Genomic DNA, 23,730 nt, shown 5'->3' on the forward strand with positions numbered 1-23,730 from the left:
TTCCTGGTACTCTGTTCGGAAAGTGCGCACACGTAAACGACTAATAATTCTCTCGTCAAAGCTGCTAACTTAACAAAATAGTCCAATTTGTTCTTTATTTTTAAAACCCCGCGCACATCACATTTATATATATATATACAATTCTTTGGGATATTGCTGTCGGAAAATGAATCTTTTGCTTCAGTGTTAGTATGGCTATTATCGGTCATTGTCCTCAAAAAGATATTTTTGGTTCAAGATATTCGCGAAAATCCTATTTCTCCATTTGCTCATTAACTAAGTAAGGAATTTTTTTTTTTTCATTTAATAATAATAATTATTATTATAAATTATTAAAATTAATAATAATTATTATTATAAATTATTAAAATTAATAATTATTATTATTATAAATTATTAAAAATAATAATAATTATTTATATTCTTTAAAAAAAAATTCCTTAGGGTTATAAATAAAATTATTTTTGATCTAATCTAGGTATAATCCTTTGGGAAATATTGTTTTAACTTTTTCGCTTATTATATATTATCCTCATTTAATATTTTATTATTTTATTATATACAGTTAGTAATTATTTTAGGTTTGCTTTTTTCTTCTTCTTTGTGAGAGAAATAAAATTGTCGCACTGTATTTGCTTAACGAGGAAATTGTTAAAAGCTCTCTCGAGCATGAATTTTTGTTTCTTGCAAATATATATTATATTTTGTGGAACAAAAGAGAATTCTGTGCCAGAAGTCTTGTGTATATCTGGTAATTGTTTATTTTAGAGGCAACTGACCACAATTCCCGTCTCTCTCTCTTTCTCTCTCTTTCTCTCTGTTTGAAATTTTAGTGTTTGTAGTAAAATATCTTTGTCGTACTCTCTTCTTGACAAGCATTCGTAATTCAGGCATGTCACTCTCTTTTCTCCTCTCCTTGGGGAAAATATCTTGATCGCATCAGGTATTCTATATACCTTTAGAAGTCCTCTTATCTATATACCATAAGACTTAGAGGAGAAATATCGCAAAGAATCTCTTTAAGACTTGAAATCTAGAATCAAGGAAACTAGAATTGTAATCTGATTAAGAGTTGACGTTGCGTCCTTTTTTTTATTTTTTTTTACACAGAGAGAGAGATTGTCCTTAAGTAATTAGTAAAACCCCTCCTTTAATTTCTAACAACTTTTCTTTTTGAAGATTGTAAACAAAGATTATTATGGTGACAAAGAATTATGTATTATGATCTTGTTTTACTTAGGGTATTGTATAGAAGAAGAGGAAAAAAAAAGATGACTGTATGGAAAGTATCGAGGTGATGTTTGAGAATTAGAAATCGTCTTCTTCCCTCACACAACTTCCTTTTGCTCTCTTTGTTGATTTCTTGAATTGCTTCTGGAATATATATATATATTTACACAATACGTTTTTGGAATAAAAGATTTTCGGATGTTGCAACACCTGGATAGGTCAAGAGAGAGATAGTTTTATAGGAACAAAGAATTTTATAAAATTCAAAAAATAAATTCTTTGTTGGATATAATTTATTTTAGAGTTTTTTCGATTTTTATTAAGCGATTTTAATTATTTAAAACCAGATTTTAAAAAACAAATTAAAAAATTAATTTCTTTTTTTAAAAATTAATTTAAAAAATTAAACTATAAAAATAATTACAATTTTTTTTTGTTAAATTAAAATTTCTACGTAATCAACTGGAGAATTTCGTAAAATTAGAATTTTTTTCTTTTGTGAAAAAAGTCAAGTTTGAAAATTCATTTTGTTTTTTTTGGAGATAATAATTTTTTTTTCTGTGCCTGTTTTCTTGCGCTGAGTAATTTTTTTTAATGAAATTAAATTTTCAAAGTTTTTTTTTTCACTTTGGGAAAATAAATTTATGTTCACGTGACGGGTATATATATATATATATATATATATATATTTGAGAACTGTATAGTTCATTTTGTCGGGCGGAAATCCGCTTCGGACCCTTCTGGTAATTATTATCAAACACGTCTCTACCTGTGGGCCTATACTTTCTACCTTTTTGCAAAAAAGGTTTTTTTTTTTTTACTATCTTTCAAAAACTCATAACATTGTAAAGCAATAAAAGAATAAATAACGATGGATAAAAAAAATTTATAAAAAAAAATTACTCACACAGTAAATAAAAATTTTTAAACAGATTTACAAAAATTCAATATCATGATTTACTATTAAATCGCCTTTGGTTTGTAACATTTTTTTTTAAATTTTCTACTGCCCTTTATGATAAGAAAAAAAATTATTAGTTTTATTTAGATTAGAGTTTTTTAATTTTTTTTTAATTTAAAAATTTATTAGAAACTTTATAGCGTCAGCTGCTTATAATTTTATGCGCACTGAAACCTAATATAATTTTGAAATGCATTACCTTTGACAATAAGCTAAAAAGACAGCTTTTGATCCCAGATTTATCTTGAAAAGTCAATTCAAATTAAAGTCATATAAGAAGGAGGTGTCTTCCAAGTTCTATAAGGATTCTATGTCATTTTCGATTAATTTTCCTCTTCAGATATAGAATTTAAATAAAAAATTTTTCAATTTTTAATTTTTATATCTTAATAATGTTGTTATATATTTTTATTTATATTCAAATTAGGTATTTAATTTATTAATTAATAGTAATAATAAATGGGATTTTTAATAACATTATTTTTATTATCAATAATTAAATAATAAGTTTTTTTAAAAAAAATACATAATTTTCGAATAATTCAAATAAAAACGCATTTCCGTCTCTTGTTATTAAGCAAACCTATAACAAAACAAGACACGTATTTTAACTTTTGAAAAAAAAAATTGTGTACCTCTATATATACCGTTAGAAGCAAATTGTCAAAGAAAAGTGTTTCAAAATTAGTGAATTTCAGTGTCAAAACCCTCTAATTGCATTGAAGTCACTTGGTATGGACACGGTTAGTGATTTTCTTATCCTAAATACAACGGTTGTTACAATTTTTCATTTTACGATACAGATATATATTTTTTCTTTTTTACCCCTTATTGTGAATTGTTTTTGTACACCAGGAAGAGCGACCCTTATCGATTTGCCTCGAAAACCTTTTGCCGTTTATAATTAGTTTCTTCAGTAACTACCGAGCGCGCTAAATGTTGCACTGTGTACCTCCAAAGAGAAAGAGAGAAAGATCAGGAATTCCGATGGTAAGGAATTTTCCCAGAAGGCGCGTTCTAAGAAAGATATCTGTTGAGATTTGCAAATTATACATATATGCGTGATGCACTTATTAATCAAGATATTTCCCCCTTTTTTTTTTTTGAATAAATTTTCATTAGCACTCTCTCAAGTTTTTCCAAAAGATCGGAAGATTGAATAAAATTAAATTAAACTTTGAACTCACTTCATAAATATTTTATATTGTGAGCAGCATTGGAAAAAGAAAGTACTAAAGTGGAAGCGATTTTAGGTATCAAAATAGAACCAAATGACAATTTAGTACCTAAAGTCTGTATTAAATTAAAACCAGCGTTTTGGTTATTACTAGAATTCTACACTGAGAAAAATATGCTATTGAATCAACACCATTTCTGCCAAAGGCATAAAAATTATTGATTCAAAATCATATGCTACAGAATCTATATAATATTTTACAAATTTTGTAGCATATGCTTCAGAATCAATAATTTTTATGCCTTTAGAAGAAATGCTGTTGATTCAATAGCATATTTTTCTCAGTGTAGATAATTTACCAAAAATTTTAGTTAGGATGTAATATAAAAATACCATAACCAGAATCATCAATTCCATTCTGTTTTCTTCATCCAAAAATTAGCGAATTAGGTCAGGATAGATTACCAGATGCTGATTTTAAACAAAATTTTATTCCGAAAGGGCAGATTTTATTATAGAAAAGAAATGCGTTTCTAAATATTAGAAAAATTTATGAGTTTAACTTTTGACAAAAGACTAATACGTTTAGTATACTCTTAAAGATGTTGTGACTATCAGATTATTACAAAATTTTAGTGAACGATTGCGGTCTTTTTCACACAAACTAAAACGATCTAATCCTGAATGGATATTGAGATGAGGAGATAATATTCCCTACGGGATTATCCTATGCCTCTTTTAAATACCAATGGGAGGTCTCTCTTTTTCTCTCTCTCACTCTCTTTGGATCCCCAGTGTGTTCTATGTTCTATGCGGATGCATTTCATGATAAGTGCTCAGGTGGCTTGCTTCGGACGAGTTTGTATCGTAATGTTCCAGGTTGGCTCGCAGCATCCGCACCGTTCAAAACCCGAACAGGATCGATAACGTTTCTGCAACATGCACTTTGTATTAAAAAAGAAATATAAAAGAGCATCGAACTCACGGCCTCGAGACTCGATTATAAAAAATACAAATCTCCCATTAATAGAAACATTATCGAGGCTATATGCCTTTCAATTTCCATATCAACATTTTATAATAATAATAATAATAATAATGGATGATGCATTTAAATTTATAGATCGCGAAGTCTATGAATAATTCCTAATCCTCTTTGGTATCATATTCTTTTGCAATTTGTGTTAGTCTGATACTTTCTTAGATTAATGTTCCATAATCCCCTTATTTCCATTTCTTAGTTAAAAACTAAGTTTTAATTCTTAATCCATTTTTCAAATTTTTGTATTTTAGAATGATTTTTCAAAAAAGTTGATGATGAAAAAGAAATTTTAATTTGCAAATGTCTTTCAGGAAATTCAGACACTTTTTTTTATTATGATGAGAATTAACACGCGATGTACGTGTGCGATTAGATATGGTTCGTTAGAAACTCACAGGGTTTATAATACCTTTGATAATTTTTCTCTCCCTCGTCTCTCTGATATGTGCACGTGTTGCTTCATTGCTGTTTGAAAGTAATAAAAAAAAAAAACTCCCCAGACATCGGCTCTTGTTTGTCGGTGGCGATGAACTTATAATGTTTAACGAAAAAAAAAAGAAAATTCCCCGTCATTCTGTTATAATAAAGGAAGTGGAACAGTTGACTAATTAAAAAGCACATAAAATCTTGTCATTCCTCATTTCAAAGAGGAATATACACTTTTTTCTGATGTTTTATGAACTAGAATTTTTCAAACGGATATTTGTTTTATATTTTTACCTGGAATGAACACTTTTATTAATATTTGAAATAATTTTTTTTTCTCCCCTTTATAAAATTGCGACAATCATAAATGGAAGCAGAAATTTTTTTTTTTAATGAAATATAATAGTATACAGTTAATTTGTTTTATAGAACCTGTTTAAATATATAAATGATTGCAAAATGAAAAGAAACAATAGTGTTCTCTGAGAGAAATTAACTCGGGTAAAAATAAGATACAAATGGGAACAATGTTATCAGTATTGAATATCGCTTTTGAAAGAAACAATTTTACATAAAGGTTCATAAATCATAAAGGGAATAATAGTTATATATGATCACTTTATCTTTATAAATTCGAGTTTGAAAGTTGCAATTTAGATATATAGGATATAGTTTTCATAGATACTGATAAATTTTATAAATCTTACACCTTGCAAAAGGCAAAACTATGAATGAGTTTTGGATTTAACAAAAGAGGAGGTTCTACTACACGCCCATGACCTGGCATTTTTTTCACATCCACGATTTTAACCTTATGAAAGATTAAAAAGCGAAAGATAGCGAACTTATAAAATCAACAAATGCAGCTGCTTGTTGTTTGCCAAAAGGTATATAGCTAATCGTATATACGGCGAAATGCCATTGCAAAGTAAATTCCCATGAACACTCTCGCTGTGTGTTGATTCTTCTTCTTCTTCTTCTTCTTGCTCTCTGCCGCACATATGGGAACACGCCCTGCGCAAAATGATTTACGATATAATTGGATGAGTCAAGGAAAGATGGAATTTTATGGATATTACTGAATTTTGAATAGTTCTTTATTATTTAACAGTCAGGTTTGACTTTTTTCTCCATAATTTTTGTCACCATTTCTCAATATAAATGTTTTTAATGCTTGAATTGCCGGGAGAACCTTGAAAAATATTGGCCAATAATGATTGGAGAGTTTCAAAATCAGGGAAACTGTTTTTGTACCTATGAACGTACTAGTTTCTAACCAAAAATTAATTAATTTTCAACCTTTTTCTGTTATTGTCATCAGATGCTACGGATGTAACAGATCTGTAACAGATTCTGCCCTTTGGATATTTGTATTTGCCATTCTGAAAATTGGTCAATTCAGCATAACAATTATAAGAATTTAGTAGACTCTGATCAATAAAGCTGTATTTAATTTATCAAATTACTACCAATTTCGGTAAATACCAATTACGTCGTTTACTTCTATAATTGACGAATAAAGTGGAAACAGTCATTAGTTTGCTCTCTATTAAACCATCAGAGTTTTTTTTTCTCGTCTTAAAAATTTTCGACTCCAATTGCTGCAATAAAGGAATTTCCAGAAACAAAATTATTTTATCGAAGAATTTTGTTTTCGATTTTTAAAATTGTCAAGTGACGTAAGATTAAGGAAATTCGCCGAATTCTCAAGATAGAGATTCATCTTTTTCTATTTTCGTGTCGTTGACAACGAGTTATGCTTGAGAGTTGGCATGAAGATGAGTAGAAGAGTGAATAGCAGTGAACCTTTTAGTTTATGCCTGAACGAACCGCGAACATTTACTTTATGGTTCCGGTGCCAGTTTTCTGTCTGCCTGCCTTCTTACATATATGATAGTTGTTACTTTTTCGTGATTTTCTAGGCTAATGACTAAGTATCTCTTTATGGGAGAGAAAATACCTTGGAATGAAATGAACAATAATTTACATACATTGATGTTACAAAATTACTGAGAAATCCACGAGACCGATTATATATATATCCTACCAGGCAAAAGTATTATACTTTGTTTTTCTAATCCTTTTTTTTTATTTCACCTATGGGGAAAAAACAAAATTGTTTTTTTTTTTGAAACCAATAACCAATTAGAGGCAATTTTCTATACTTGTGAAAACAATCTTCTTTGTTGGTTAAATTTTTTTTTGTTTCTATATACTTGTTGGGTGTTTAATATGATTTTAGAGCCGATCGAAATGTTCTATTTAGAAATAGTTGATAGCGTCGACGACATGTCGCGAGAAGGAGGTTGAGGAATTTAATTCCATCCATTAAAGGAGCCGGTGAGACAAGGAGACACCATAAGAATCTTGTTGTTGAAAATTGTAAACGTGCCTTCCTAAGAGTATATAGAAGATCTAGAGGTGGACCGAGTTAACCTAGCCGCAATGTCTGGTCGACATTCTTCAAGATTTGCTATATCTTTCCTATATACACACATTTGTAGATATATCTCTATAGATTCAACGAATCGTTAACTCTCGTAATCCTCATTTAGTCCGTATAAGGTTTTATATAACGGAATCACATTTTTCAAAGTCATGGCTCATTTGCTGATAAATATATACAGAAAACAAATTAAGCTTATTTTATTTACCAATTCTTATTGTGCGTTTATATTTCATAATTTCTTGATTCTTGAACCATTTCTTTCATAAATTAATTCGTTTCGTCTGATTTTATATTATAAAAATTGTTTCGAAAAGAGCTTCCTTATGGAAAATTATTCGATCTCGATTATGAATTATATATATAATATTCTCGATGTGAAAATAGTTGCGAGAAAAACTTAATTGGAAAAATATAATAAGGAAACGTGTTGGAATTCGCAGTGAATGAGATAGCAGATTCGAGATATAATTTCGTGAAAAAAGAAATATATATTCTTTTATGAAGTGATAGAATGTTGATCTTGAAGGACTGTTTGGCATTATTTTACCTCCGCATTCACAAACGATAATCACATGTTTTGGTATTGAGGTTCAATGTACTCTCCAATAAACCTGGAATCAATTTTGTACTTTTCCTTTAGTGATAAAATTATGATCCTCTGAATAGTAAACATGGGTTAACTTTATATAAATTAAAAGCCAATGATACAAATTCGTTGAATAAAAAATTTAAAAGATAAAAATATGAGTAGAATTATGAATATATTTATCTTTAAACTATCATTTAAATCAAAAAGTGTTGTACCTAATTTTGTTCTGGTATTTGCTTTTTTTTTGCATTGCATAATCGAAGTATAGGAATTATGAAGTGAGAGTATATACATTTTGCCTTGAAATTTAATGTACCATAATGTTTGATCTGCTTCAGCAGTTCAACGATCCGTGATGTGGAGGCGCAGAGAATATGCTCTGCATTAACATTGCATAGAGGATCAGTACCGGTGTATTATGGCTATTGCGTACATTCAAGCGCATTATAATGCTTAACATTGATCGTGTTTGATAGATCATGGTATATGTATTATCTTCCGGGTTTCTTATATAGGTGCCACTTTACTTATTTCTTCTTCATTTTCCCTAAGCGTTTCAAATTTCTCTTCCCTTTTATCATAAATATATACAACTAGTGACAATTATTGGAAATTAAAAATTTTATCAATAGAAACAGTTTACACGAATTTACTAGCAAAAAAATTTAGGCACTGCTGTTACAACAGCATTTCTGCCATAAAAATTGATTTAAAAGCCATAATATTTTACAAATTAACATATGCTTCAGAATCAATAATTTTTATGCCTAATGCTGTTGATGTAACAGCATATATTTTTGCTGTGTATTTTTTTTACAAAAAATAATTTCTTCAGGTTTTGACTTCTTTAAAGAGACTTAAAGGGCATTAAATCCGTTTTATCCGTTATGATGAATGGCTTCCCTAATCCTATGGAGTAGATCTGTATGGATATAAATAAATTTTTTCATCGCAAAATCATTTTGAAAAAAATACAAGAATTTGTTTGGAATTTTTATGTTCTTCTTTTGCCGAAAGGAATCTCTACAATTTTTTTCACTTATCTGCGTTATTTTTAACATTTTCATCGCATGAAGTTTTGACTAATACAGTTTTAAAATGAACACGCAAACAACGATATGAGAATGAGAGAGAATCCGGTTAAAAGCATCTTGGATTGCCAACTCGACCTTGTCTCTCTTTCTTTCTCTTTCTCTCATCATCAGGACGAACGTGTCGTCCTGCATTGTCGACTCTTCTTTCTTTTGCTTTCATTGTCTTGTGTTTTTTTTTTTTTTTTTTTGCAAAAATCCTTTTTCTACATCTTTTTCTTGCCACTCTCTTTTTCGCCAGAAATCTGAAAAGATTCGTGCGAAAACGGGAGAATACAATGAACGGAGACAAGGTCGTTATTTCTCTTCTATTGTGTGTGTATGTGTATGTGTATGCCGCTTCTTCATGTTTAATGTTTCTTCTTTACAGAGCGTTCCTTTTTAAGAAACTCCTCTATTATTGTATTGTAGTTAGAAAAAAATAATTAGTTCTGAAACTGGTTCGATTTTGATGATAATGTCATTATTATTATTGTCAAGCTTCCCATAAATTTTTTCTTCTTTTTTACACTGTGAAAAATATGCTATTGAATCAACAGTATTTCTGTCAAAGGCATATGAAAATCATTGATTCAAAAACATATATGCTAAAGAATCTGTAAAATATTGTACAGATTCTGTAGCTTATGCCTTTGGCAGAAATGCTTTTGATTCAATAGCATATTTTTGTTGTCATTATTTTCTTTAGATCTGTGTTTTCTTCATTGATGTTTGGTCACAATTTTTGTTTTTTGTACAATTTATAGACACCCTCGATGAAGTTGGAATCATTTCTTGTGTTAAGTCTAAACAAAAATTAGGTTTACATAACAAAAAAAATTAGTTGGTTTCGTTGATACAGAAAACCGTATCTACAAAATCAATGCTAATAATATAATTTCTAAATTGATTTTGTGTATAATTTTTTTAATACTATTATTTAATATCGTAATGATTATGAAGGCGGGATTAATGGAAAAAAAAATTTATATATCTAAAAGGTATACAGAATTTTATTACACCGTCCAAATCCATTGTTTCGGAGGAAAAAAGGAGACGAAAAAAGGGAAAGTTCTAGGGAAAAAAGAAAGGCTCATTAATCTATGAGAATAAATCTTTATTAAAATTGACCTTTTCAGCGCATATTGTTTCGAAATGGCATTACAATTATATTATTATTATTACTAAAAAAAAACGATAATATCTTGTTTCAATTGCGAGAGGAAATAGTAACAAGGTTATGACAAGTGTTTCATATATTTATTTAGAAAGACTAGATGTTATATAAATTTGATTATTCTAATATATGCAATAATTATTATTATTGTATACTAATTTTGAGATGATAAATTACAATGTATATTTACAAATGACTTATTTCACAATTTGAACGCAGTGAAATTAGTATAATTATTATATTAAAATACAAGTAATTTATAAAATGAAAAATATTTAAAATACGCGGAAGTTTCTAATCATTGTCAAATACCCTATAAAGAATTCGATGAACGACAATTAATTGAGTATCGAGCTAAACTATGGGAAAAGGGATACAATAGGCAAAAGAATCGCGCGCGCAATTGTGGTTTGACTTTATAGGCAAAATGGCAATTGAAGAAACAAGATTTCATGCCCATTTGACTTTTTGCAACGGAATTTCCAACGGGGACGTTACGCTTTAATTGACATCGAGGTTGATAGTTTCTTTTTATTTTCTTTTATAAATATATATATATGACCCTTTTTTTCGGTTATGAAAAAAAGAATTGAGAAATGAAAATAATTTTGTTAAAAATCAAAAACTGACGTATGCACGAAAAAAATGAATTTTACCCCAAAATCTGTATAAAAATTCACAGAAAATTAAAAGGCATTAAAATAAGCTGCAACTATTATTTTAATCCAATTTTGCTTATTTTAATACCAAAATGGATTAAAATAATAAGCATTGCAGCTTATTTTAATGCCTTTTAATTTTCTGTGTTAACATTGTTTAAAATTATGCACTAAAAATATTTTTTTTCCATTTTTTACAAATGAATGATTTAAAAAAAGAGAGTGAAGTAATATCTGATGAGTATAATATAAAATATGACTTTACTTTTCTCATGTCGCTAATCAAGTGACTAGATCGAGCGTAAAAAAAAATTAATAGTACTATTATTATTGCAATTACCGAAAGCCAAGAAGGAATTTTCTCCTCCTGGCGAATAAATTGCGACAATGCTTTTTAACACGCTCAATAACCAAGGCCCGAGAGTTTGGTTCACTGACTTAGAACCTATTACGTTTAGGATTTATGTAATGAAAATGTTTTATGGAGAATTGACGAGATAAAAATTTAGCGACTGGTGGGTGTTAATTGCATAAATAAAATTGTAACAAGACACAAGTATATATCGCAAGAGAAACGATCTTTAATTTTAGTTTTTTTTTTTTGAATTATAATTGATCAATATGATATTTTAAGAGGACGAAGTTTGCACTAGAGAAAAACATTAATTTTGTACTTTTATCGTATATAAGACATGTGTAATCTGCTATATAGGAGCCTTTCACCTTTCGTTATAAAATATAATCCGAACCCATGGAATTATGGGCTCTGATTTTATCGTTATAATCATTAGCATTTGTGCTTTTCTTCATATTATTGAAATAGAAATGTAGGTGTTTCTATTAATGAAAATTAAATAAATACATTTCTCTTTGAATTTTCTGATATATTAAATCAGAATAATATAAACTTTGCGATTTCTATTTAATTCTCATCCGTTTTCTATATAAATGAAAAAAAAAAAATTTCGTTTATAATTTACTGTTAAATAATTGCATATAGATAATTACAAATCTTTGGATTAATTAAAGTAAATGTCAAATGGTTATAAAAGAGGGGTTTCTTTTTTGCGGATTTATATTCAACTTTTGAAATGTTGTTTTTGTGCGTCTTAGTGAAATGGAATGAGGGAGATATTCATCACTTTCGCAGATAAAAAAGAGATTTAAACGGAGGGAAATAACATTTTTCATTAAACGGATTGAAGAAAATTTACCACTTTCTTTATAATATATTTACAGTATAACTTTCAGATGTTTTGTCTATATATTTTTATTAAGGGGAAAAAATTACTTTTGTGAATAAGAGAAAATCAGTAGGATAAAAAAAAATTACATTCATTAGTAGCAAAAAAAATCTTTTTTTCCCAATTAAAATTATTTTTTTTTTTACAAATTCGCAGATTTAGATTTAAATTTTTTGTTTTTTTTGACAATTTTTTTTTTATTTTGTTTTTTTATTGAATAACAATTCAAAAATTTTACATTTATATAAATCCATACACGAAAGTGTTTACTGAATTCTCGCACGAGTAAGTATCTGCGAAAATTTTAAGCCGAGAACAAAATTTACGGTCTGTTGTTTTAACCGAATTCACTCAATGGTGAACTTCAATTTAAATTATTATTTAAATTATTGAATAATAATAATAATAATAATAATAATAATAATAATTTATTTATTATTATTAATAGTAATATAGTAATATTAGTAAAATTAGTAATATTACAATTATTAATAATAATAATAATAATAATAATTTATTTGTTTTTATTATTATTATTATTACGAAGTAGTTGTTGCTTATTTTATTGGCATTAGGGAAATCAGTAACATAATAATTTGTTTTTTTTTACAATTAAATTTAATTTACTGAAGATAATGGGCTTATTTAATTTTTTTTTTTACATATATAGAAACTGCAATGCAATAAATAGGATTGTAAATATTTCATTTCACATGGGTCAGATGCCGTTGTACAATTAAATAAAATCATTTCCGCATAAATCGTAAAACTGGAACATACACACACACACACGAGTTAATGAATTCGTTTCGGAAAAGGAAATCGTGATATTTTATTTAATTTCCCATCAAAAAAAAAATTTTTTCCTTACTTCCAATTTGTCCAATTTTTTTTTTTTTGATTAAATGAAAAAATTTTACTTGAAAGAGAATAAGTTTTTTCTTTCTAATAAAAAAAAGTAGGAAAAAAAATTTTTTTTTTTCGCGAAAAAAAATTCTAATTGTAGTTAATTATTTAGCCGCCTCTTTGTTTATCAGAATAATCATTATTCCAGAACCGTGGACAACTAGACAAGTTGTATCTCGTGGGTTCTGGCGCTCGTTAACAAACACTATTAATCAAATGCTTCCGTTATTATCACATCATTCATTCCCTTTTTTTTTTGCCTTTAAATAACTTGCGAAAATCAACAGGTGAAATGCAGAAAATAATTTTTTTTTAAATTTTATTTTTCTAAATCTAAAATTTTTCATTTATTTACTTTTTTTTTTATAGTTACTCTTTTTTTTCAAATTTCTGAATTTATTATTTTTGAAAATTTACGAAACTAATTATTAAAAAAAATTCGAAAAAACATTTGAGAAAATCTTACCAAAATATAATGAAACAAAAAAATTTATAATTAACAATTACACGGACTATTTAATTAAAAATTTCTTTTTACTTTCTGTACATATATATATATAAAATCATTAAAAACACATGTGGGTGTCTATTTTCTTATTTAATAAAACAAAAAATTTTGTTTTTAATTACACTTTCTTTCCAATTAAATCGCATATTTGTTCTGGATTAAAAAGTGATACTGATTAATAGACTTTGAAAACGAAAGGAAAACTTATTGCTCATACACGCATATATAGAAAATTTCTTCACACAAATACAAAAAGACAGTTTATTATTCCATAAATATTCCATTTTGTTTCTTTCTCTCTCACATTCATTTATTCTCTCAATTTTAACAACAACTTCTCTTTTGACACGAGGGGATTTCTCTCATTTGTTACTAGTCGCGCGGCTGCGAATTCTGTGAAATAAAGACGTGTGTACACGTCGTACTTTCTAGTAATTAAAGCATTGTTTACGTAATTATTTTAAATAAGAACACATACATACACCAAAATGTTGATTCTTCTCATTTTAAAAGAACTTGGAATAAGGTTTTATATGCGCGCGATGATCTAATGACCTGATAGTGATCTTGTTTCAATGAAAATTTCCTCAAGTTCCCGCTGATGAGAACTATTTTTTTTTTTTTTTTTTTTTTTAAATAAACAATAATAATAAACAATAAATAATAAATAATAATAAACAATATTTAATAAACAAATCTGAAAGTAATAATAAATAAACTAAAACGTTATATATTTTTATATGAACTAAATTTTATAATGAGATAATAATTAATACACTGAAACCGGAATTATTGGGACACTTCCTTTTAATATCGAAGGAATTATAAATTAATATTTGAGATTCCAGTGTATTTATATATTTTTATTCCCATTAATACTATAAAAATCCAAATAATTGCTCTCTTATCGAGTTTTCCCACTTATCGAGGTAATAATAATAATAATAATAATAATAATAATAATAATAATAAATAGTAAAAATAGTAATAATAATAATAATAATAAATAATTATTGAGATTCCTACTATTAGAAATATTCGAGTATATTCTCAATAATAAAGGTTTTAGAGTATGTGTATATTTTTATCCTTTTTTTTAATTTTAAAAGCACATTTCAAAAAAATTTTAACCACTCCAAATTTTAAAAGTAGATTCTTTTTTTTTTTAATGACAAATAAATTTAATGCTCTCAATATTTATTTGTTGTTTATTGTTTTGTGAAATATTTGCAGTTGTGTATTGTTTGTATATACATACATATATCGTTACAAAATTCAAAGAATGAGTTTAGATGAAATTGGATGCGGCATTCTATATAGAGATCGCATGAGTGCATTTAGGTGCCGCTTCAAGTTGTTTAGAGAAAGGTTTTACACTGACAATGCAAAACAGTATCGAATCAAGAAAAATATGTACCCAAACTTATTTTACATTAAAAAAAAAAAAAAAACAAAAAAAAAATTTTTAAATAAAATTAAAACTAATTTTTAATTAAAATTTATATTAATTTTTTTTTTCACAATTTACATATGATTTAATATCTAATAGTAGATAGTAAAAATATTTTATATATTATAAATATTGTAATAAAAATTACTAAAAAAAAAACAGAAGATACACTAGAACCTTGGTTGTTGGGACGACACCGAGGGCGCGTCAGTTATTAAGTTTCTAGTTGATTATTATTTTTTTTATTATTTTATGATTATTACTTTATTATCATTTTATTATTATTATTATTATTATTATTATTATTATTATTATTATTATTATTATTATTTTATTATTATTTTATTATTATTATTATTATTATTATTATTATTATTATATAAATTTAGTTTATTTTAATTTAAAACAACTTTAATTATTTATTGCCTTTGTTCATTGAAGGTACATACGTTATTTTATATGTAAAATAAATAGTTATATATTCTTCTGGTATGAGAAAATTGAATTTGATAAAACGCTTTTCAAATAAAATTAATGAACAATATTAACAAAATTTCATATACATAATAAATTGACCTTTATGGACTTTTGCCGCCCCCAAACCACCCACTCTCGAGACTTACCCTAAAACTTTAAATATTATTTTGTTTTTTAAAAATAAATAAATAAATAAAATAAAAAGCGTGGGAAACATCGTGAGATAACTCCATGTTACATTATATTATCGTTATCATATTAAATTTTATTATTTTGATATTCTATACCTGAAGTGTAATTAGACTGGCTACCATATATACGCGAATAATAATAATAATAATTAATATCCGCGCTCACTATTTTACACGTGCAATTAGTCGCGTGCTTCATAGCAATTTTACTTGCAAATAATTTTCTATTAAGCGTGAAAACATATTGACTTTTCCGCATGAAAAACACTTCGTCGTATATATATATATATTTAGCTTTGCGACACAAAATACGAATGATTAATAAACGCGTGAATATATGCAAATCACACACACACACACTCTATAATTAATCACAGTTTGTAATTACACCAAGTCTGAGAAGAAAAAAAAATTTTTTTTTTCTTCCCATTTCTTCAAAGATTTTAATTGGAAACCCAATTCAAGCTGCGTTCCGGAATTAAAATATAAAAACTGCTTTTTTTTTTTATAATTGAAATTTATTTCCACCTTTTAATTTTTTCCTGATTATTATTTTTTTTTATTTTATTTATTTTTTATTTCTGGTAACTTAGTCAAATTTAACTATTTTTTCCAGTTTAATTTTTTTTTTACTAATAATTACACGGGAAAAATAAATTTATTTGATTTAAATTATAAATTAATATTTGATTTCTCATGATTTTAGTTACAATTTCGCAAAGTAAGATAAATTTTTTTTTTTTTTTTTCATTAAATATGAAACACATACATATTCGTAAATTTGAACTTGACAGCATCGGATTTCGCGTTTGCAAATGTTACTCACCTGTAAAGATTGTTGCATCAATGTTTGACTGCGCAATAATTGCCGTTGAGGTGAGCCTCGCCTTTTACCATTTCGATTTACATGAACGCAAGATGGTAATACGAACGAATTATTATTATTGCTATTATATATAATATTAGATTTCAATTGCTTTGCGCGCACACATGTTGAGATTTTAAATATTGCGGAAGTTATATATCTATAAAATATTGTTGTAATAATATTTCATTAAAATATTGTTTATTGTAAAACGCGAATATATTCTCTCCTCACGTATATTTTTAATTTTTTTAATTTTTTAATTTTTATTTTTATTTTTGAAAATTAGAAAAATTATTTACTGTATTAATTATGTTATATAAAATAATTTAATAATAATAATTATTATTATAATAAAATAATTTAATAATAATTATTATAAATAATAAAATAATTATTATTATTATCAATTAAGTAATTATTAAATAATTTTTAATTACACTGAAAAAAAAAATTTATTTGATTCAAATACTTGATTACTTAACTATTATCAAATAAATATTTACTTGAACCAAATAATTTTTATTATACTGAAAAAAAAATTTATTTGATTCAAATACCGGTGTATTTAGTTATCAAATAAATATTTACTTGAATCAAATATTTCATATTTGAATCAAATAAATGGTATTTGCTTCAAATACTGAAATATTTGATTCAAATACTATATATTTGATTCAAGTAAATATTTATTTGATAATAACTAAATACACCGGTATTTGAATCAAATAATTTTTTTTTTCAGTGTAGAGATTGTATTTGTTTAAAATACAGAAATTATTGGTTCAAATACAATTTATTTAATTCAAATAAAAAAATTATTTGGTTCCAATATTTATTTGACAATATATAGTCAAGTAAACAATTATTTGAATCAAATAAATTTTTTTCAAATCACTTTTTTTTTTTAGAAAAATACAAAGAATTTTTTTTTCTTTTTTTTAAATAAAATAGTTTTTTTTTTTTTTTCTAAATGAGGTTGAAATGTGTCGTTGGCTTGATAAATATGATAGTGTTATAGGTCACGGAGGAGCGCGAGACATAATCGTGCGCATAATAATTGTTAATTAAACGCAAATGACTGTAGCGAAAGACGAGTAGTTATATGGTGTCTTCCACACGAATCCTTATTTGTACATGTTTTTTTTTAAATAACATATATAAATTCAATGAACTCCCTATATATTTACGTTGCTCGAAAAGTAAAAGTCGATTTCAATACATATTACGTCCTCTTTATAAATATAAAAACCGAATCGTTACAAGGAGAATCGAACATTAAAAAAAACATTAATATATTACGATTGTTTTAGCTTCGAATAAAATTTTTTTTTCTTTTGGTTTATCTCATATGAGTCATACGAAATTTAATTTATTTCTTTTAATTTTCTCTCTCAAAAAAAAAAATATTGAATCTATAATTAATAATTATTCGCTGTTTTATGATATTTAAAAAATTATTTTCGAAGGCGCAGGTGGTATTTTATCCGCATATTAGTTGCAGTTAATTTCAGTCGACGATAATTACTATCGTCCTTGCGCTTTTTTCTTATAAAGTGAAATTATATTCTCATAGACTCCCTCATAATATCGCGTAACATATTTTGTCCGTTATGGGAATCGGGCCTAACTCTTTTCGATATTCGATATTTGAAACTTTGTCAGACCGTGGCCTCCAGATATGATATTTCATCCGTCAGTTATATATATGTATATATATATATATTTATATGACGTAAAGTACTTGGTGTATACACAATGATTTTTTTTTTCTATACACAAGTGAACTACTTAAGTACCCATGCAAATCGAGAACTTACGTTCAACTATCAAGTTCATATCCCTTTAATATAAGATTATAATCCGAAAGTTTTTTTTTTTTAATTCTCAATTTTCTATTAATTTTCATTTATTTTTTTTTCTTTTGGCGTCTTAATATGATTTTAATATAGAAAACTGATTAATAGGAACTAGTGAGAGAGAAGTGAGGAAATCATCTCTCAGGATGAAACTGAAAATAATTATGAAAATGGGTTAAGCGCAGGATGTCCTCGATTTATTAATTTCATCGCAGAGAAATTTCATTAGTCATTAGCATATTATAATTTTCAGAGTGAGGAACAATCAATCGCTGTTGCGCGATTTTATTATATCGAGGAGAGAAAAGAGCAATTCATTTAATTTTAAGGTTTTTTTTTTAGCAAAAACATTTTTAATTTTTTGCATTAGCAATTTTTTGCTAAATATTATTTTTATTTTATTTTGATAATTAAAAAAAAGTAAATATTTAAAATACCGTAAGAAAAAATAAAAAGGAAAGAACTTGTTAGACACAGTGGTTTATAGAAAACAGTATTAATAAAAAAAAAAAAAAAATAATAATAATAATAATAATACGAGGAAAACGCTGTCATAAATCGAATGGAGGATCACATTGCACGCGAGAATTCCCTCGATGCATCCTGCACTAAATGTGCTTGTTAATTTCATAGAATTTTTTTTTTTCGTTTTGGATCTTCAAAAAAAAAAAAAAAAAAAAAAGAGCCCGACTTGCGTGCACGTTGGGCAAGGTGCAACAAAACGCAGTTCCTTTTTACTCGTTACAAATCGGAGATGGTGTAATAACCTCCACGCCGTTTATTATAACCCCCATATCGTTATCTTTTCTATCTCTCTCGCCAATCTGATAGAATAGCATTTAATAAGTCTTGTCCTCCAATAAAATTTTCTTTACGGATGCAATCAACGATATCATTTTTCATAGTGAAGTTTCTTCTTGTCATAATGAACGGAAAAATTGAATTTTTTTTTATCACTTTCCGTTATCTCTCAAGAGTTTGGTACACAATTCTCCTGGAATTTCATTTTCATTCATGGAAACATTGAATTTTTCTTTAAATAAAATGTAAATTTATTTTTTATTCATTTTTTTTTTAATTTTCCCAGTGAATCTAATTTTTATTTTAGCAAATTTCCATTTAACAGAATTTCCGTTTAATCAACTATTTATTTAACCGAATTTCCATTTAACGAAATTTTAATTTGACTGAATATATATATATTTAATCCAATTTTTATTTAATCAAATTTCCATTTAGCCAAATATTTGTTTACCTAAATATTTATTTAGCTAAATTTTCATTTAATCGGATTTCCATTTAACCGAATTTTTATTTAGTCAAATTTTCATTTACCTAAATATTTGTTTAGCTAAATTTTTATTTAACCGTAAATTCCATTTAACGAAATATTCATTTTACCGAATTTTTATTTAACCGAATTTCCATTTACCCAAATATTTGTTTTTATTTAACCGAAAATTCCATTTAACGAAATATTAAATTATTATCTAACCAAATTTTAATTTAACCAAATATTAATTTAACCGAATTTACATTTAACCAAATATTTATTTAACCGAATTTCCATTTAACCAAATTTCCATTTACCTAAATATTTATTTAGCCAGATTTTTATTTAACCAAAGAATTATTTAACCAAATATTAATTTAACCGAATTTACATTTAACCAAATATTTATTTAACCAAATTTCCATTTACCTAAATATTTTTTTAGCTACAATTTTATTTAACCAAATAATTATTTAACCGAATATCCATTTAACCAAATATTTATTGAACCGAATTTACATTTAACCAAATATTCATTTAACCAAATTTCCATTTACCTAAATATTTATTTAGCTAGATTTTTATTTAACCGAATATCCATTTAACCAAATACTTATTGAACCGAATTTTCATTTAACCAACTTTCCATTTAACTAAATATTTAACCAAATTTTTATTTTCTCAACATTACATTTACCAAAATATTTGTCTAGCAAAATTTTTATTTACCCAAATATTTGTTTAGCCAAATTTTTATTTAACCGAACTAATGAAGCGCTGAATTTTTTTTAAAGTAGAATTAATTTTCAAAAATTCGTTTTGCTGTTTTTTGGTGACATTTATTTATTTTACTATTAATTTTTGTGATAGTTATAAAAATTCTTTGTATTTGTTTTTGGTATCCATGGTGTTTTGTTGTGCATACTATATAAATTTCCGTCGCGTTGTGAACCAATTGTTGAACACCTGCCCCGTTTCTCCTATCGCGATGAGAATCACCTATTAACCTTGTTGCTCTGATAAATTTTATGCATAAAGTATAATATTCGACATTTTGTTAATGTGTTAAATGCAATTTAGCACGTAATATATATATAGGAGAAAATAAAAATAGAATGTAAAAATATTTTCAAATACCTTTAGGGAGAATTATTAAAATACATCTACATATTTTATCATATTTATTTATCTTTATAGGACAGGTAAAACATCATCAATGATGATGCTATAGGGAAAATATTTTTTTAAGATTTACAAATTTAAAACAAAAAAAAATTGAATACCTCTCTTTTACACTTCGTAATTTATATATATTACAAAGCATCTCTTACGTTTGCCCTAGATTTTTTTTTTGCTCACATGTTCTAGATTCTATCTCTCTCTGGTTTTAATCCATACTCTTCGTAGAATCAGGTGATAATTGAAAATAAATACTTACTCAAAACTCACGTCAAGATTCTTCAAACTAAATCAGGAAATGAAAGCAAAAAAAAAAAAAAGCAGAAATTCCTTTAATAGGAAGTTTACCAAGTATTAATTACTTTAATTCACTTACAAGTAAATGAATTAAAATTATTCATTATAAAAAATGAACAATCGAAAAAATATAATGTAAATATTTATTTGTTAAATGAAATGAAATATGTTTGGTTAATTTAAAATTTTGCAACTGCATATTTATCAGATTCAAAAGAAGTTTAAACCTTTTGTCAAAATTATTCCAATGTTTTTAAAAACAATTCGAGTGAAGCAATATTGGAATAAAATTTTATGCTACGGTTTCTCTTTAATTTTTTTTTTAAATAGTATAAAATCCATTTTGTTAATTAAGTCGAGAATTCCAACAATCGGTATAAGAGCAACTCATGCATCAACAAAACATTCGGAAACAAAAGTATTAGTTACGTATATACTACTATAACATTTCCGGTGTCCTCCAGCTAATGCTGAACAGTTTCCGCCGCGAGGGCGACTTCCTTTTTTCGAGAGGAGGCTGCAGAGCACTATGATAATTAACAATAATTGAGAGAAGAAGCGGTAATAAAATTCTATTTTTTTCCCATCGTGTGCTGGAAATTGCAATTCAGAGAGATATTCCAAGTCTCGATTTATTTGTAATTATTTTTATATTCTGTATAATTTCTACTTTATTTATTGTGTAGTACATATAAAACATTGAAAAATAATTTTTAAAAATCTCACACTCATGGGGGATTGAACCCAGGACCCTTGGAACGCGAGCCGTGTACTCTAACCCGACAGCCATTTTTTACCTTACAGAAATACCTAATTTTTTTCCTCTGTGCAAAAATAATGCTTCTTTTGATATTATCTGTCATGACTCACCTGATTTGGATATAATATATATATATACTGATTGATCGTCTCTTTATGGATTGTAATTAGAGCGTGAGATAAAAGGCCGCGCTCGCGAGAAAAACTAGATATGCTTTATTTTGTAGAAATTCCACATTTTTTTCGCCAATTTAAAAAAAGGAACATAAATCTCTTCTCTAGCGGTTCATTATATTGTATATATATTTTATATCAAACTTTGATTGTGAAAACATCTCTTCGTTTTATATCAAACGAAAATCCGTTAGAAATTTTTTTATCCCCGCTCGTTCAATAGAATCTAATTATTATCATTTTGTTTGGATTTTATTCTAACAGAAATATTACCCGAAAAAATAGAAATAAAAGAAAGAATTAATTTTTAATTAAAAGAATTGACATTTCTATTATTAATGAAACTAAAAGTTTCGTATTTCAACGTCATTCATATCGTATGACGAGGATTTGTTCATTTCTGCGCGAGCCGTAAGGCTTTTTTTATATTGCATTATGGATTGAACGTGTGCCTTTTTTTTAATGTCGAAAAAAAAACGCAAACATAAACAGAAGCGCATATTGCTCGCTTTCATCGGATGCATTCAACTTTTATGAATGAAGATGGTTGCGCGGATCGTTTAGAAAAGAGAGGCGCTATTTTCGTGTCAAGTCTCGCGGTGCGACCGGAAGTGCAGTGTATATAGAAGAAAGTTTTAACCACTCTTCGTGAAATGGAATTTCTTATAATTAGTCATCATCTTCATTTTTTTTTCGTACTTTTTTTCAAATTTTTTTGGTACAAAGAAATATTCTTGAATATTTTCCAAAGTATATAGCAAAATCAATTTTTATTTTCGTTTAGAATTTAGGTTTCCTGTATTGGAATTTTTACTGTGTGATTTTTGTACACATCTCTTGCGAGCAATTAAAATGCTTTTCTTTTTGTCATCTATTCATTTAAAAAATATGCCTGGCGCTATGTTACATTGTGTTTGTAAATATACTGCGTACATTTTCTTTTGTACTTGTGTCGTATATTGTTTTCTCAGCACGTTCATCGAAACAACCCCCCAGACATTATTTTCACGTTACATCTATACGATTCCTATATTCGCGAGACAGAATAAATTACGTGTTTTAAATATTAAGTGATGGATTTATTGTTGATTCATAACACGTAATTTTAAATCAATAAAATACGTCTAATAGGTGTTATTTTACAACACACGAGACTAAAATTTCCAATATGTTGAAAAATCAGAAATTAGATTTTGGAACACATATTTTAAATGTTGTAAATAACGTGACTAGAGTTTTGGTCTTTGCACTGAAAAAAAATTCTAGTTAGAATAACCAGAATTCTGGTTAGGGTATATTTAACATTTTGATTCTGGTTATTTTAACGAGAATTCTAGTTAATTCAACTAGAATTCTGGTTAACATAACTAGAAAGTAATGTTAAATATAGCCTAACCAGAATTTTTTTTCAGTGTGTTACTAGAAATGCATTGCGGTTTAAAAACATTCTGGCGTTAAAGGTCTTATATTTTTCATTAGTTAGACCAATTATTGATTTTGCTTCATTGATTTGGTCACCTGATGCCTATAATGATTGCTCTGGAACGGATTCAAAATTTTATGCGTTTTGTTGCTAGACAGATGGGGATACCCATCAATTTATTGAATTGTTACAGATTTTGGGTATTCTTTTATTAAGAAACAGATTTTTATTTACTGATTTACTTTTTTAAAATTATTAATGGCATTATAAACTGCCTTCCACTTTTGTCTTTGTTTAATTTTGCTGTTCCTATTAGATCAACCAGAAATCCGACTTTCAGACAGT

The 23,730-nt window shown here is 26.6% G+C and overlaps 1 protein-coding gene across 1 annotated transcript in view; it reads left to right on the forward strand.

Moving 5' to 3' along the window:
- LOC127282456 (uncharacterized) overlaps positions 1–23,730 on the forward strand; it is a 43,004-nt gene that overhangs the window by 2,150 nt on the left and 17,124 nt on the right. The gene's annotated exons all lie outside the window — the stretch shown is intronic.

The sequence above is a fragment of the Leptopilina boulardi genome, unplaced genomic scaffold, assembly GCF_019393585.1.
Source record: "Leptopilina boulardi isolate dan_hultmark-lab unplaced genomic scaffold, ZJU_Lbou_2.1 LbouV2_30, whole genome shotgun sequence".
Taxonomy (NCBI): domain Eukaryota; kingdom Metazoa; phylum Arthropoda; class Insecta; order Hymenoptera; family Figitidae; genus Leptopilina; species Leptopilina boulardi.